This window comes from Stigmatopora nigra, unplaced genomic scaffold, assembly GCF_051989575.1.
Source record: "Stigmatopora nigra isolate UIUO_SnigA unplaced genomic scaffold, RoL_Snig_1.1 HiC_scaffold_24, whole genome shotgun sequence".
Classification (NCBI taxonomy): domain Eukaryota; kingdom Metazoa; phylum Chordata; class Actinopteri; order Syngnathiformes; family Syngnathidae; genus Stigmatopora; species Stigmatopora nigra.
This window is the reverse complement of record NW_027551603.1, coordinates 1,266,266-1,275,679: the sequence shown is the minus strand read 5'-3', so window position 1 is coordinate 1,275,679 and position 9,414 is coordinate 1,266,266. Positions and strand designations below refer to the sequence as shown.

At 54.7% G+C, this 9,414-nt stretch overlaps 53 pseudogenes; all 53 read left to right on the top strand.

Annotated features, from left to right (window-relative positions):
* Window positions 1-13: 13 nt before the first annotated feature.
* LOC144183981 (5S ribosomal RNA) lies at window positions 14-142 on the top strand (annotated as a pseudogene).
* Window positions 143-198: 56 nt separating this feature from the next.
* LOC144183031 (5S ribosomal RNA) lies at window positions 199-317 on the top strand (annotated as a pseudogene).
* Window positions 318-373: 56 nt separating this feature from the next.
* On the top strand, window positions 374-502 carry LOC144184874 (5S ribosomal RNA; annotated as a pseudogene).
* A 56-nt stretch (window positions 503-558) lies between these two features.
* Window positions 559-677, top strand: LOC144183392 (5S ribosomal RNA; annotated as a pseudogene).
* A 56-nt stretch (window positions 678-733) lies between these two features.
* LOC144188769 (5S ribosomal RNA) lies at window positions 734-852 on the top strand (annotated as a pseudogene).
* Window positions 853-908: 56 nt separating this feature from the next.
* On the top strand, window positions 909-1,027 carry LOC144188301 (5S ribosomal RNA; annotated as a pseudogene).
* A 56-nt stretch (window positions 1,028-1,083) lies between these two features.
* LOC144184907 (5S ribosomal RNA) lies at window positions 1,084-1,212 on the top strand (annotated as a pseudogene).
* A 56-nt stretch (window positions 1,213-1,268) lies between these two features.
* Window positions 1,269-1,397, top strand: LOC144187023 (5S ribosomal RNA; annotated as a pseudogene).
* A 56-nt stretch (window positions 1,398-1,453) lies between these two features.
* LOC144182470 (5S ribosomal RNA) lies at window positions 1,454-1,572 on the top strand (annotated as a pseudogene).
* A 56-nt stretch (window positions 1,573-1,628) lies between these two features.
* On the top strand, window positions 1,629-1,747 carry LOC144184315 (5S ribosomal RNA; annotated as a pseudogene).
* Window positions 1,748-1,803: 56 nt separating this feature from the next.
* Window positions 1,804-1,932, top strand: LOC144184638 (5S ribosomal RNA; annotated as a pseudogene).
* A 56-nt stretch (window positions 1,933-1,988) lies between these two features.
* LOC144186255 (5S ribosomal RNA) lies at window positions 1,989-2,107 on the top strand (annotated as a pseudogene).
* A 56-nt stretch (window positions 2,108-2,163) lies between these two features.
* Window positions 2,164-2,282, top strand: LOC144181769 (5S ribosomal RNA; annotated as a pseudogene).
* A 56-nt stretch (window positions 2,283-2,338) lies between these two features.
* On the top strand, window positions 2,339-2,457 carry LOC144189530 (5S ribosomal RNA; annotated as a pseudogene).
* A 56-nt stretch (window positions 2,458-2,513) lies between these two features.
* Window positions 2,514-2,642, top strand: LOC144187022 (5S ribosomal RNA; annotated as a pseudogene).
* A 56-nt stretch (window positions 2,643-2,698) lies between these two features.
* LOC144181731 (5S ribosomal RNA) lies at window positions 2,699-2,817 on the top strand (annotated as a pseudogene).
* A 56-nt stretch (window positions 2,818-2,873) lies between these two features.
* Window positions 2,874-3,002, top strand: LOC144186746 (5S ribosomal RNA; annotated as a pseudogene).
* Window positions 3,003-3,058: 56 nt separating this feature from the next.
* LOC144185112 (5S ribosomal RNA) lies at window positions 3,059-3,177 on the top strand (annotated as a pseudogene).
* A 56-nt stretch (window positions 3,178-3,233) lies between these two features.
* LOC144183838 (5S ribosomal RNA) lies at window positions 3,234-3,362 on the top strand (annotated as a pseudogene).
* A 56-nt stretch (window positions 3,363-3,418) lies between these two features.
* Window positions 3,419-3,537, top strand: LOC144190201 (5S ribosomal RNA; annotated as a pseudogene).
* Window positions 3,538-3,593: 56 nt separating this feature from the next.
* LOC144187387 (5S ribosomal RNA) lies at window positions 3,594-3,712 on the top strand (annotated as a pseudogene).
* Window positions 3,713-3,768: 56 nt separating this feature from the next.
* LOC144181768 (5S ribosomal RNA) lies at window positions 3,769-3,887 on the top strand (annotated as a pseudogene).
* A 56-nt stretch (window positions 3,888-3,943) lies between these two features.
* Window positions 3,944-4,062, top strand: LOC144189528 (5S ribosomal RNA; annotated as a pseudogene).
* Window positions 4,063-4,118: 56 nt separating this feature from the next.
* On the top strand, window positions 4,119-4,247 carry LOC144187020 (5S ribosomal RNA; annotated as a pseudogene).
* Window positions 4,248-4,303: 56 nt separating this feature from the next.
* On the top strand, window positions 4,304-4,422 carry LOC144183164 (5S ribosomal RNA; annotated as a pseudogene).
* Window positions 4,423-4,478: 56 nt separating this feature from the next.
* Window positions 4,479-4,607, top strand: LOC144185955 (5S ribosomal RNA; annotated as a pseudogene).
* Window positions 4,608-4,663: 56 nt separating this feature from the next.
* LOC144186243 (5S ribosomal RNA) lies at window positions 4,664-4,782 on the top strand (annotated as a pseudogene).
* Window positions 4,783-4,838: 56 nt separating this feature from the next.
* On the top strand, window positions 4,839-4,957 carry LOC144189563 (5S ribosomal RNA; annotated as a pseudogene).
* Window positions 4,958-5,013: 56 nt separating this feature from the next.
* On the top strand, window positions 5,014-5,132 carry LOC144183292 (5S ribosomal RNA; annotated as a pseudogene).
* Window positions 5,133-5,188: 56 nt separating this feature from the next.
* On the top strand, window positions 5,189-5,307 carry LOC144190857 (5S ribosomal RNA; annotated as a pseudogene).
* A 56-nt stretch (window positions 5,308-5,363) lies between these two features.
* On the top strand, window positions 5,364-5,482 carry LOC144188468 (5S ribosomal RNA; annotated as a pseudogene).
* A 56-nt stretch (window positions 5,483-5,538) lies between these two features.
* Window positions 5,539-5,657, top strand: LOC144190461 (5S ribosomal RNA; annotated as a pseudogene).
* A 56-nt stretch (window positions 5,658-5,713) lies between these two features.
* On the top strand, window positions 5,714-5,842 carry LOC144185080 (5S ribosomal RNA; annotated as a pseudogene).
* A 56-nt stretch (window positions 5,843-5,898) lies between these two features.
* Window positions 5,899-6,027, top strand: LOC144184873 (5S ribosomal RNA; annotated as a pseudogene).
* Window positions 6,028-6,083: 56 nt separating this feature from the next.
* LOC144183391 (5S ribosomal RNA) lies at window positions 6,084-6,202 on the top strand (annotated as a pseudogene).
* Window positions 6,203-6,258: 56 nt separating this feature from the next.
* LOC144188767 (5S ribosomal RNA) lies at window positions 6,259-6,377 on the top strand (annotated as a pseudogene).
* Window positions 6,378-6,433: 56 nt separating this feature from the next.
* On the top strand, window positions 6,434-6,552 carry LOC144182744 (5S ribosomal RNA; annotated as a pseudogene).
* A 56-nt stretch (window positions 6,553-6,608) lies between these two features.
* LOC144181907 (5S ribosomal RNA) lies at window positions 6,609-6,737 on the top strand (annotated as a pseudogene).
* A 56-nt stretch (window positions 6,738-6,793) lies between these two features.
* On the top strand, window positions 6,794-6,922 carry LOC144187018 (5S ribosomal RNA; annotated as a pseudogene).
* Window positions 6,923-6,978: 56 nt separating this feature from the next.
* LOC144182468 (5S ribosomal RNA) lies at window positions 6,979-7,097 on the top strand (annotated as a pseudogene).
* A 56-nt stretch (window positions 7,098-7,153) lies between these two features.
* LOC144185737 (5S ribosomal RNA) lies at window positions 7,154-7,272 on the top strand (annotated as a pseudogene).
* A 56-nt stretch (window positions 7,273-7,328) lies between these two features.
* LOC144182776 (5S ribosomal RNA) lies at window positions 7,329-7,457 on the top strand (annotated as a pseudogene).
* Window positions 7,458-7,513: 56 nt separating this feature from the next.
* Window positions 7,514-7,642, top strand: LOC144184637 (5S ribosomal RNA; annotated as a pseudogene).
* A 56-nt stretch (window positions 7,643-7,698) lies between these two features.
* On the top strand, window positions 7,699-7,817 carry LOC144186231 (5S ribosomal RNA; annotated as a pseudogene).
* Window positions 7,818-7,873: 56 nt separating this feature from the next.
* LOC144189561 (5S ribosomal RNA) lies at window positions 7,874-7,992 on the top strand (annotated as a pseudogene).
* Window positions 7,993-8,048: 56 nt separating this feature from the next.
* On the top strand, window positions 8,049-8,167 carry LOC144183291 (5S ribosomal RNA; annotated as a pseudogene).
* Window positions 8,168-8,223: 56 nt separating this feature from the next.
* Window positions 8,224-8,342, top strand: LOC144190856 (5S ribosomal RNA; annotated as a pseudogene).
* Window positions 8,343-8,398: 56 nt separating this feature from the next.
* LOC144188467 (5S ribosomal RNA) lies at window positions 8,399-8,517 on the top strand (annotated as a pseudogene).
* A 56-nt stretch (window positions 8,518-8,573) lies between these two features.
* On the top strand, window positions 8,574-8,692 carry LOC144187575 (5S ribosomal RNA; annotated as a pseudogene).
* A 56-nt stretch (window positions 8,693-8,748) lies between these two features.
* On the top strand, window positions 8,749-8,877 carry LOC144184065 (5S ribosomal RNA; annotated as a pseudogene).
* A 56-nt stretch (window positions 8,878-8,933) lies between these two features.
* On the top strand, window positions 8,934-9,052 carry LOC144191373 (5S ribosomal RNA; annotated as a pseudogene).
* Window positions 9,053-9,108: 56 nt separating this feature from the next.
* On the top strand, window positions 9,109-9,237 carry LOC144184872 (5S ribosomal RNA; annotated as a pseudogene).
* A 56-nt stretch (window positions 9,238-9,293) lies between these two features.
* On the top strand, window positions 9,294-9,412 carry LOC144183390 (5S ribosomal RNA; annotated as a pseudogene).
* Window positions 9,413-9,414: the final 2 nt, after the last annotated feature.

Sequence of the window (9,414 nt, the reverse complement as noted above, 5' to 3'; positions counted from 1 at the left end):
CAAGAGCAGTACCGCTCACGGTCATACCACCCTGATAAGGCCCAACCTCGCCCGATCTCGTCTGATCTCGGCAGCCAAGCATGGTTCGGCCTGGTTAGTACCTGATTGGGAGACCGCTTGGGAATACCAGGTGCTGTGAGCATCATACCCCGCATCTTTTTCGACATTTCATGGGTGTCCATCTGCAAGAGCAGTACCGCTCACGGCCATACCACCCTGTAAAGGCCCGATCTCGTCCGATCTTGGAGGCCAAGCATGGTTCGGCCTGGTTAGTACCTGATTGGGAGACTGCTTGGGAATACCAGGTGCTGTGAGCATCATACCCCGCATCTTTTTCGACATTTCATGGGTGTCCATCTGCTAGTGCAGTACCGCTCACGGCCATACAACCCTGATAAGGCCCGATCTCGTCCGATCTCGTCCGATCTCGGCAGCCAAGCATGGTTCGGCCTGTTTAGTACCTGATTGGGAGACCGCTTGGGAATACCAGGTGCTGTGAGCATCATACCTCGCATCTTTTTCGACATTTCATGGGTGTCCATCTGCATGAGCAGTACCGCTCACGGCCATACCACCCTGAAAAGGCCCGATCTTGTCCGATCTCAGAAGCCAAGCATGGTTCGGTCTGGTTAGTACCTGATTGGGAGACCGCTTGGGAATACCAGGTGCTGTGAGCATCACACCACGCATCTTTTTCGACATTTCATGGGTGTCCATCTGCTAGTGCAGTACCGCTCACGGCCATACCACCCTGAAAAGGCCCGATCTCGTCCGATCTCGGCAGCCAAGCATGGTTCGGCCTGTTTAGTACCTGATTGGGAGACCGCTTGGGAATACCAGGTGCTGTGAGCATCATACCCCGCATCTTTTTCGACATTTCATGGGTGTCCATCTGCTAATGCAGTACCGCTCACGGCCATACCACCCTGAAAAGGCCTGATCTCGTCCGATCTCGGAAGCCAAGCATGGTCCGGCCTGGTTAGTACCTGATTGGGAGACCGCTTGGGAATACCAGGTGCTGTGAGCATCATACCCCGCATCTTTTTCGACATTTCATGGGTGTCCATCTGCAAGAGCAGTACCGCTCACCGCCATACCACCCTGAAAAGGCCCGATCTCGCCCGATCTCGTCCGATCTCGGCAGCCAAGCATGGTTCGGCCTGGTTAGTACCTGATTGGGAGACCGCTTGGGAATACCAGGTGCTGTGAGCATCATACCCCGCACCTTTTTCGACATTTCATGGGTGTCCATCTGCAAGAGCAGTACCGCTCACGGCCATACCACCCTGATAAGGCCCGATCTCGCCCGATCTCGTCCGATCTCGGCAGCCAAGCAGGGTTCTGCCTGTTTAGTACCTGATTGGGAGACCGCTTGGGATTACCAGGTGCTGTGAGCATCTTGCCCCGCATCTTTTTCGACATTTCATGGGTGTCCATCTGCAAGAGTAGTACCGCTCACGGCCATACCACCCTGAAAAGGCCCAATCTCCTCCGATCTCGGAAGCCAAACATGGTTCGGCCTGGTAAGTACCTGATTGGGAGACCGCTTGGGAATACCAGGTGCTGTGAGCATCATACCCCGCATCTTTTTCGACATTTCATGGGTGTCCATCTGCAAAAGCAGTACCGCTCACGGCCATACCACCCTGAAAAGGCCCGATTTCGCCCGATCTTGGTAGCCAAGCATGGTCCGGCCTGGTTAGTACCTGATTGGGAGACCGCTTGGGAATACCAGGTGCTGTGAGCATCATACCCCGCATCTTTTTCGACATTTCATGGGTGTCCATCTGCTAGTGCAGTACCGCTCACGGCCATACCACCCTGAAAAGGCCCGATCTCGTCCGATCTCGTCCGATCTCGGAAGCCAAACATGGATCGGCCTGGTTAGTACCTAATTGGGAGACCGCTTGGGAATACCAGGTGCTGTGAGCATCATACCCCGCATCTTTTTCGACATTTCATGGGTGTCCATCTGCTAGTGCAGTACCGCTCACGGCCATACCACCCTGAAAAGGCCCGATCTCGTCCGATCTCGGCAGCCAAGCATGGTTCGGCCTGGTTAGTACCTGATTGGGAGACCGCTTGGGAATACCAGGTGCTGTGAGCATCATACCCAGCATCTTTTTCGACATTTCATGGGTGTCCATCTGCTAGTGCAGTACCGCTCACGGCCATACCACCCTGAAAAGGCCCGATCTCGCCCGATCTCGGAAGCCAAGCATGGTTCGGCCTGTTTAGTACCTGATTGGGAGACCGCTTGGGAATACCAGGTGCTGTGTGCATCATACCCCGCATCTTTTTCGACATTTCATGGGTGTCCATCTGCTTGTGCAGTACCGCCCACGGCCATACCACCCTGAAAAGGCCCGATCTCGTCCGATCTCGGCAGCCAAGCATGGTTCGGCCTGGTTAGTACCTGATTGGGAGACCGCTTGGGAATACCAGGTGCTGTGAGCATCATACCCCGCACCTTTTTCGACATTTCATGGGTGTCCATCTGCAAGAGCAGTACCGCTCACGGCCATACCACCCTGATAAGGCCCGATCTCGCCCGATCTCGTCCGATCTCGGCAGCCAAGCAGGGTTCTGCCTGTTTAGTACCTGATTGGGAGACCGCTTGGGATTACCAGGTGCTGTGAGCATCTTGCCCCGCATCTTTTTCGACATTTCATGGGTGTCCATCTGCGAGAGTAGTACCGCTCACGGCCATACCACCCTGAAAAGGCCCAATCTCCTCCGATCTCGGAAGCCAAGCATGGTACGGCCTGGTAAGTACCTGATTGGGAGACCGCTTGGGAATACCAGGTGCTGTGAGCATCATACCCCGCATCTTTTTCGACATTTCATGGGTGTCCATCTGCTAGTGCAGTTCCGCTCACGGCCATACCACCCTGAAAAGGCCCGATCTCGTCCGATCTCGTCCGATCTCGGAAGCCAAACATGGATCGGCCTGGTTAGTACCTAATTGGGAGACCGCTTGGGAATACCAGATGCTGTGAGCATCATACCCCGCATCTTTTTCGACATTTCATGGGTGTCCATCTGCTAGTGCAGTACCGCTCACGGCCATACCACCCTGAAAAGGCCCGATCTCGTCCGATCTCGGAAGCCAAACATTGTTCCGCCTGTTTAGTACCTGATTGGGAGACCGCTTGGGAATACCAGGTGCTGTGAGCATCAGACCCCGCATCTTTTTCGACATTTCATGGGTGTCCATCTGCAAGAGCAGTACCGTTCACGGCCATACCACCCTGATAAGGCCCGATCTCGCCCGATCTCGTCCGATCTCGGCAGCCAAGCATGGTTCGGCCTGGTTAGTACCTGATTGGGAGACCGCTTGGGAATACCAGGTGCTGTGAGCATCATACCCCGCATCTTTTTCGACATTTCATGGGTGTCCATCTGCTGGCGCAGGACCGCTCACGGCCATACCACCCTGAAAAGGCCCGATCTCGTCCGATCTCGGAAGCCAAGCATGGTTCGGCCTGGTTAGTACCTGATTGGGAGACCGCTTGGGAATACCAGGTGCTGTGAGCATCATACCCCGCATCTTTTTCGACATTTCATGGGTGTCCATCTGCAAGATCAGTATCGCCCACGGCCATACCACCCTGAAAAGGCCCGATCTCATCCGATCTCGGAAGCCAAGCATGGTTCGGCCTGGTTAGTACCTGATTGGGAGACCGCTTGGGAATACCAGGTGCTGTGAGCATCATACCCCGCATCTTTTTCGACATTTCATGGGTGTCCATCTGCTATTGCAGTACCGCTCACGGCCATACCACCCTGAAAAGGCCCGATCTCGCCCGATCTCGGAAGCCAAGCATGGTTCGGCCTGTTTAGTACCTGATTGGGAGACCGCTTGGGAATACCAGGTGCTGTGTGCATCATACCCCGCATCTTTTTCGACATTTCATGGGTGTCCATCTGCTAGTGCAGTACCGCCCACGGCCATACCACCCTGAAAAGGCCCGATCTCGTCCGATCTCGGCAGCCAAGCATGGTTCGGCCTGGTTAGTACCTGATTGGGAGACCGCTTGGGAATACCAGGTGCTGTGAGCATCATACCCCGCACCTTTTTCGACATTTCATGGGTGTCCATCTGCAAGAGCAGTACCGCTCACGGCCATACCACCCTGATAAGGCCCGATCTCGCCCGATCTCGTCCGATCTCGGCAGCCAAGCAGGGTTCTGCCTGTTTAGTACCTGATTGGGAGACCGCTTGGGATTACCAGGTGCTGTGAGCATCTTGCCCCGCATCTTTTTCGACATTTCATGGGTGTCCATCTGCGAGAGTAGTACCGCTCACGGCCATACCACCCTGAGAAGGCCCAATCTCCTCCGATCTCGGAAGCCAAGCATGGTACGGCCTGGTAAGTACCTGATTGGGAGACCGCTTGGGAATACCAGGTGCTGTGAGCATCATACCCCGCATCTTTTTCGACATTTCATGGGTGTCCATCTGCTAGTGCAGTACCGCTCACGGCCAAACCACCCTGAAAAGGCCCGATCTCGTCCGATCTCGTCCGATCTCGGAAGCCAAACATGGATCGGCCTGGTTAGTACCTAATTGGGAGACCGCTTGGGAATACCAGGTGCTGTGAGCATCATACCCCGCATCTTTTTCGACATTTCATGGGTGTCCATCTGCTAGTGCAGTACCGCTCACGGCCATACCACCCTGAAAAGGCCCGATCTCGTCCGATCTCGGCAGCCAAGCATGGTTCGGCCTGGTTAGTACCTGATTGGGAGACCGCTTGGGAATACCAGGTGCTGTGAGCATCATACCCAGCATCTTTTTCGACATTTCATGGGTGTCCATCTGCAAGAGCAGTACTGCTCACGGCCATACCACCCTGAAAAGGCCCAATCTCGTCCGATCTCGGAAGCCAAGCATGGTTCGGCCTGGTTAGTACCTGATTGGGAGACCGCTTGGGAATACCAGGTGCTGTGAGCATCATACCCCGCATCTTTTTCGACATTTCATGGGTGTCCATCTGCTAGTACAGTACCGGTCACGGCCATACCACCCTGAAAAGGCCCGATCTCGTCCGATCTCGGAAGCCAAGCATGGTTCGGCCTGGTTAGTACCTGATTAGGAGACCGCTTGGAAATACCAGGTGCTGTGAGCATCATACCCCGCATCTTTTTCGACATTTCATGGGTGTCCATCTGCTAGTGCAGTACCGCTCACGGCCATACCACCCTGAAAAGGCCCGATCTCGTCCGATCTCGGCAGCCAAGCATGGTTCGGCCTGTTTAGTACCTGATTGGGAGACCGCTTCGGAATACCAGGTGCTGTGAGCATCATACCCCGCATCTTTTTCGACATTTCATGGGTGTCCATCTGCTAATGCAGTACCGCTCACGGCCATACCACCCTGAAAAGGCCCGATCTCGCCCGATCTCGGAAGCCAAGCATGGTTCGGCCTGGTTAGTACCTGATTGGGAGACCGCTTGGGAATACCAGGTGCTGTGAGCATCATACCCCGCATCTTTTTCGACATTTCATGGGTGTCCATCTGCTAGTGCAGTCCCGCTCACGGCCATACCACCCTGAAAAGGCCCGATCTCGTCCGATCTCGGAAGCCAAGCATTGTTCGGCCTGTTTAGTACCTGATTGGGAGACCGCTTGGGAATACCAGGTGCTGTGAGCATCATACCCCGCATCTTTTTCGACATTCCATGGGTGTCCATCTGCAAGAGCAGTACCGCTCACGGCCATACCACCCTGATAAGGCCCGACCTCGCCCGATCTCGTCTGATCTCGACAGCCAAGCATGGTTCGGCCTGGTTAGTACCTGATTGGGAGACCGCTTGGGAATACCAGGTGCTGTGAGCATCATACCCCGCATCTTTTTCGACATTTCATGGGTGTCCATCTGCTAGTGCAGTACCGCTCACGGCCATACAACCCTGATAAGGCCCGATCTCGTCCGATCTCGTCCGATCTCGGCAGCCAAGCATGGTTCGGCCTGTTTAGTACCTGATTGGGAGACCGCTTGGGAATACCAGGTGCTGTGAGCATCATACCTCGCATCTTTTTCGACATTTCATGGGTGTCCATCTGCATGAGCAGTACCGCTCACGGCCATACCACCCTGAAAAGGCCCGATCTTGTCCGATCTCAGAAGCCAAGCATGGTTCGGTCTGGTTAGTACCTGATTGGGAGACCGCTTGGGAATACCAGGTGCTGTGAGCATCACACCACGCATCTTTTTCGACATTTCATGGGTGTCCATCTGCTAGTGCAGTACCGCTCACGGCCATACCACCCTGAAAAGGCCCGATCTCGTCCGATCTCGGCAGCCAAGCATGGTTCGGCCTGTTTAGTACCTGATTGGGAGACCGCTTGGGAATACCAGGTGCTGTGAGCATCATACCCCGCATCTTTTTCGACATTTCATGGGTGTCCATCTGCTAATGCAGTACCGCTCACGGCCATACCACCCTGAAAAGGCCCGATCTCGTCCGATCTCGGAAGCCAAGCATGGTCCGGCCTGGTTAGTACCTGATTGGGAGACCGCTTGGGAATACCAGGTGCTGTGAGCATCATACCCCGCATCTTTTTCGACATTTCATGGGTGTCCATCTGCAAGAGCAGTACCGCTCACGGCCATACCACCCTGAAAAGGCCCGATCTCGCCCGATCTCGTCCGATCTCGGCAGCCAAGCATGGTTCGGCCTGGTTAGTACCTGATTGGGAGACCGCTTGGGAATACCAGGTGCTGTGAGCATCATACCCCGCACCTTTTTCGACATTTCATGGGTGTCCATCTGCAAGAGCAGTACCGCTCACGGCCATACCACCCTGATAAGGCCCGATCTCGCCCGATCTCGTCCGATCTCGGCAGCCAAGCAGGGTTCTGCCTGTTTAGTACCTGATTGGGAGACCGCTTGGGATTACCAGGTGCTGTGAGCATCTTGCCCCGCATCTTTTTCGACATTTCATGGGTGTCCATCTGCAAGAGTAGTACCGCTCACGGCCATACCACCCTGAAAAGGCCCAATCTCCTCCGATCTCGGAAGCCAAACATGGTTCGGCCTGGTAAGTACCTGATTGGGAGACCGCTTGGGAATACCAGGTGCTGTGAGCATCATACCCCGCATCTTTTTCGACATTTCATGGGTGTCCATCTGCAAAAGCAGTACCGCTCACGGCCATACCACCCTGAAAAGGCCCGATTTCGCCCGATCTAGGTAGCCAAGCATGGTCCGGCCTGGTTAGTACCTGATTGGGAGACCGCTTGGGAATACCAGGTGCTGTGAGCATCATACCCCGCATCTTTTTCGACATTTCATGGGTGTCCATCTGCTAGTGCAGTACCGCTCACGGCCATACCACCCTGAAAAGGCCCGATCTCGTCCGATCTCGTCCGATCTCGGAAGCCAAGCATGGTACGGCCTGGTAAGTACCTGATTGGGAGACCGCTTGGGAATACCAGGTGCTGTGAGCATCATACCCCGCATCTTTTTCGACATTTCATGGGTGTCCATCTGCTAGTGCAGTACCGCTCACGGCCATACCACCCTGAAAAGGCCCGATCTCGTCCGATCTCGTCCGATCTCGGAAGCCAAACATGGATCGGCCTGGTTAGTACCTAATTGGGAGACCGCTTGGGAATACCAGGTGCTGTGAGCATCATACCCCGCATCTTTTTCGACATTTCATGGGTGTCCATCTGCTAGTGCAGTACCGCTCACGGCCATACCACCCTGAAAAGGCCCGATCTCGTCCGATCTCGGCAGCCAAGCATGGTTCGGCCTGGTTAGTACCTGATTGGGAGACCGCTTGGGAATACCAGGTGCTGTGAGCATCATACCCAGCATCTTTTTCGACATTTCATGGGTGTCCATCTGCAAGAGCAGTACTGCTCACGGCCATACCACCCTGAAAAGGCCCAATCTCGTCCGATCTCGGAAGCCAAGCATGGTTCGGCCTGGTTAGTACCTGATTGGGAGACCGCTTGGGAATACCAGGTGCTGTGAGCATCATACCCCGCATCTTTTTCGACATTTCATGGGTGTCCATCTGCTAGTACAGTACCGGTCACGGCCATACCACCCTGAAAAGGCCCGATCTCGTCCGATCTCGGAAGCCAAGCATGGTTCGGCCTGGTTAGTACCTGATTAGGAGACCGCTTGGAAATACCAGGTGCTGTGAGCATCATACCCCGCATCTTTTTCGACATTTCATGGGTGTCCATCTGCTAGTGCAGTACCGCTCACGGCCATACCACCCTGAAAAGGCCCGATCTCGTCCGATCTCGGCAGCCAAGCATGGTTCGGCCTGTTTAGTACCTGATTGGGAGACCGCTTCGGAATACCAGGTGCTGTGAGCATCATACCCCGCATCTTTTTCGACATTTCATGGGTGTCCATCTGCTAATGCAGTACCGCTCACGGCCATACCACCCTGAAAAGGCCCGATCTCGCCCGATCTCGGAAGCCAAGCATGGTTCGGCCTGGTTAGTACCTGATTGGGAGACCGCTTGGGAATACCAGGTGCTGTGAGCATCATACCCCGCATCTTTTTCGACATTTCATGGGTGTCCATCTGCTAGTGCAGTCCCGCTCACGGCCATACCACCCTGAAAAGGCCCGATCTCGTCCGATCTCGGAAGCCAAGCATGGTTCGGCCTGTTTAGTACCTGATTGGGAGACCGCTTGGGAATACCAGGTGCTGTGAGCATCATACCCCGCATCTTTTTCGACATTCCATGGGTGTCCATCTGCAAGAGCAGTACCGCTCACGGTCATACCACCCTGATAAGGCCCGACCTCGCCCGATCTCGTCTGATCTCGGCAGCCAAGCATGGTTCGGCCTGGTTAGTACCTGATTGGGAGACCGCTTGGGAATACCAGGTGCTGTGAGCATCATACCCCGCATCTTTTTCGACATTTCATGGGTGTCCATCTGCAAGAGCAGTACCGCTCACGGCCATACCACCCTGTAAAGGCCCGATCTCGTCCGATCTTGGAGGCCAAGCATGGTTCGGCCTGGTTAGTACCTGATTGGGAGACCGCTTGGGAATACCAGGTGCTGTGAGCATCATACCCCGCATCTTTTTCGACATTTCATGGGTGTCCATCTGCTAGTGCAGTACCGCTCACGGCCATACAACCCTGATAAGGCCCGATCTCGTCCGATCTCGTCCGATCTCGGCAGCCAAGCATGGTTCGGCCTGTTTAGTACCTGATTGGGAGACCGCTTGGGAATACCAGGTGCTGTGAGCATCATACCTCGCATCTTTTTCGACATTTCATGGGTGTCCATCTGCATGAGCAGTACCGCTCACGGCCATACCACCCTGAAAAGGCCCGATCTTGTCCGATCTCAGAAGCCAAGCATGGTTCGGTCTGGTTAGTACCTGATTGGGAGACCGCTTGGGAATACCAGGTGCTGTGAGCATC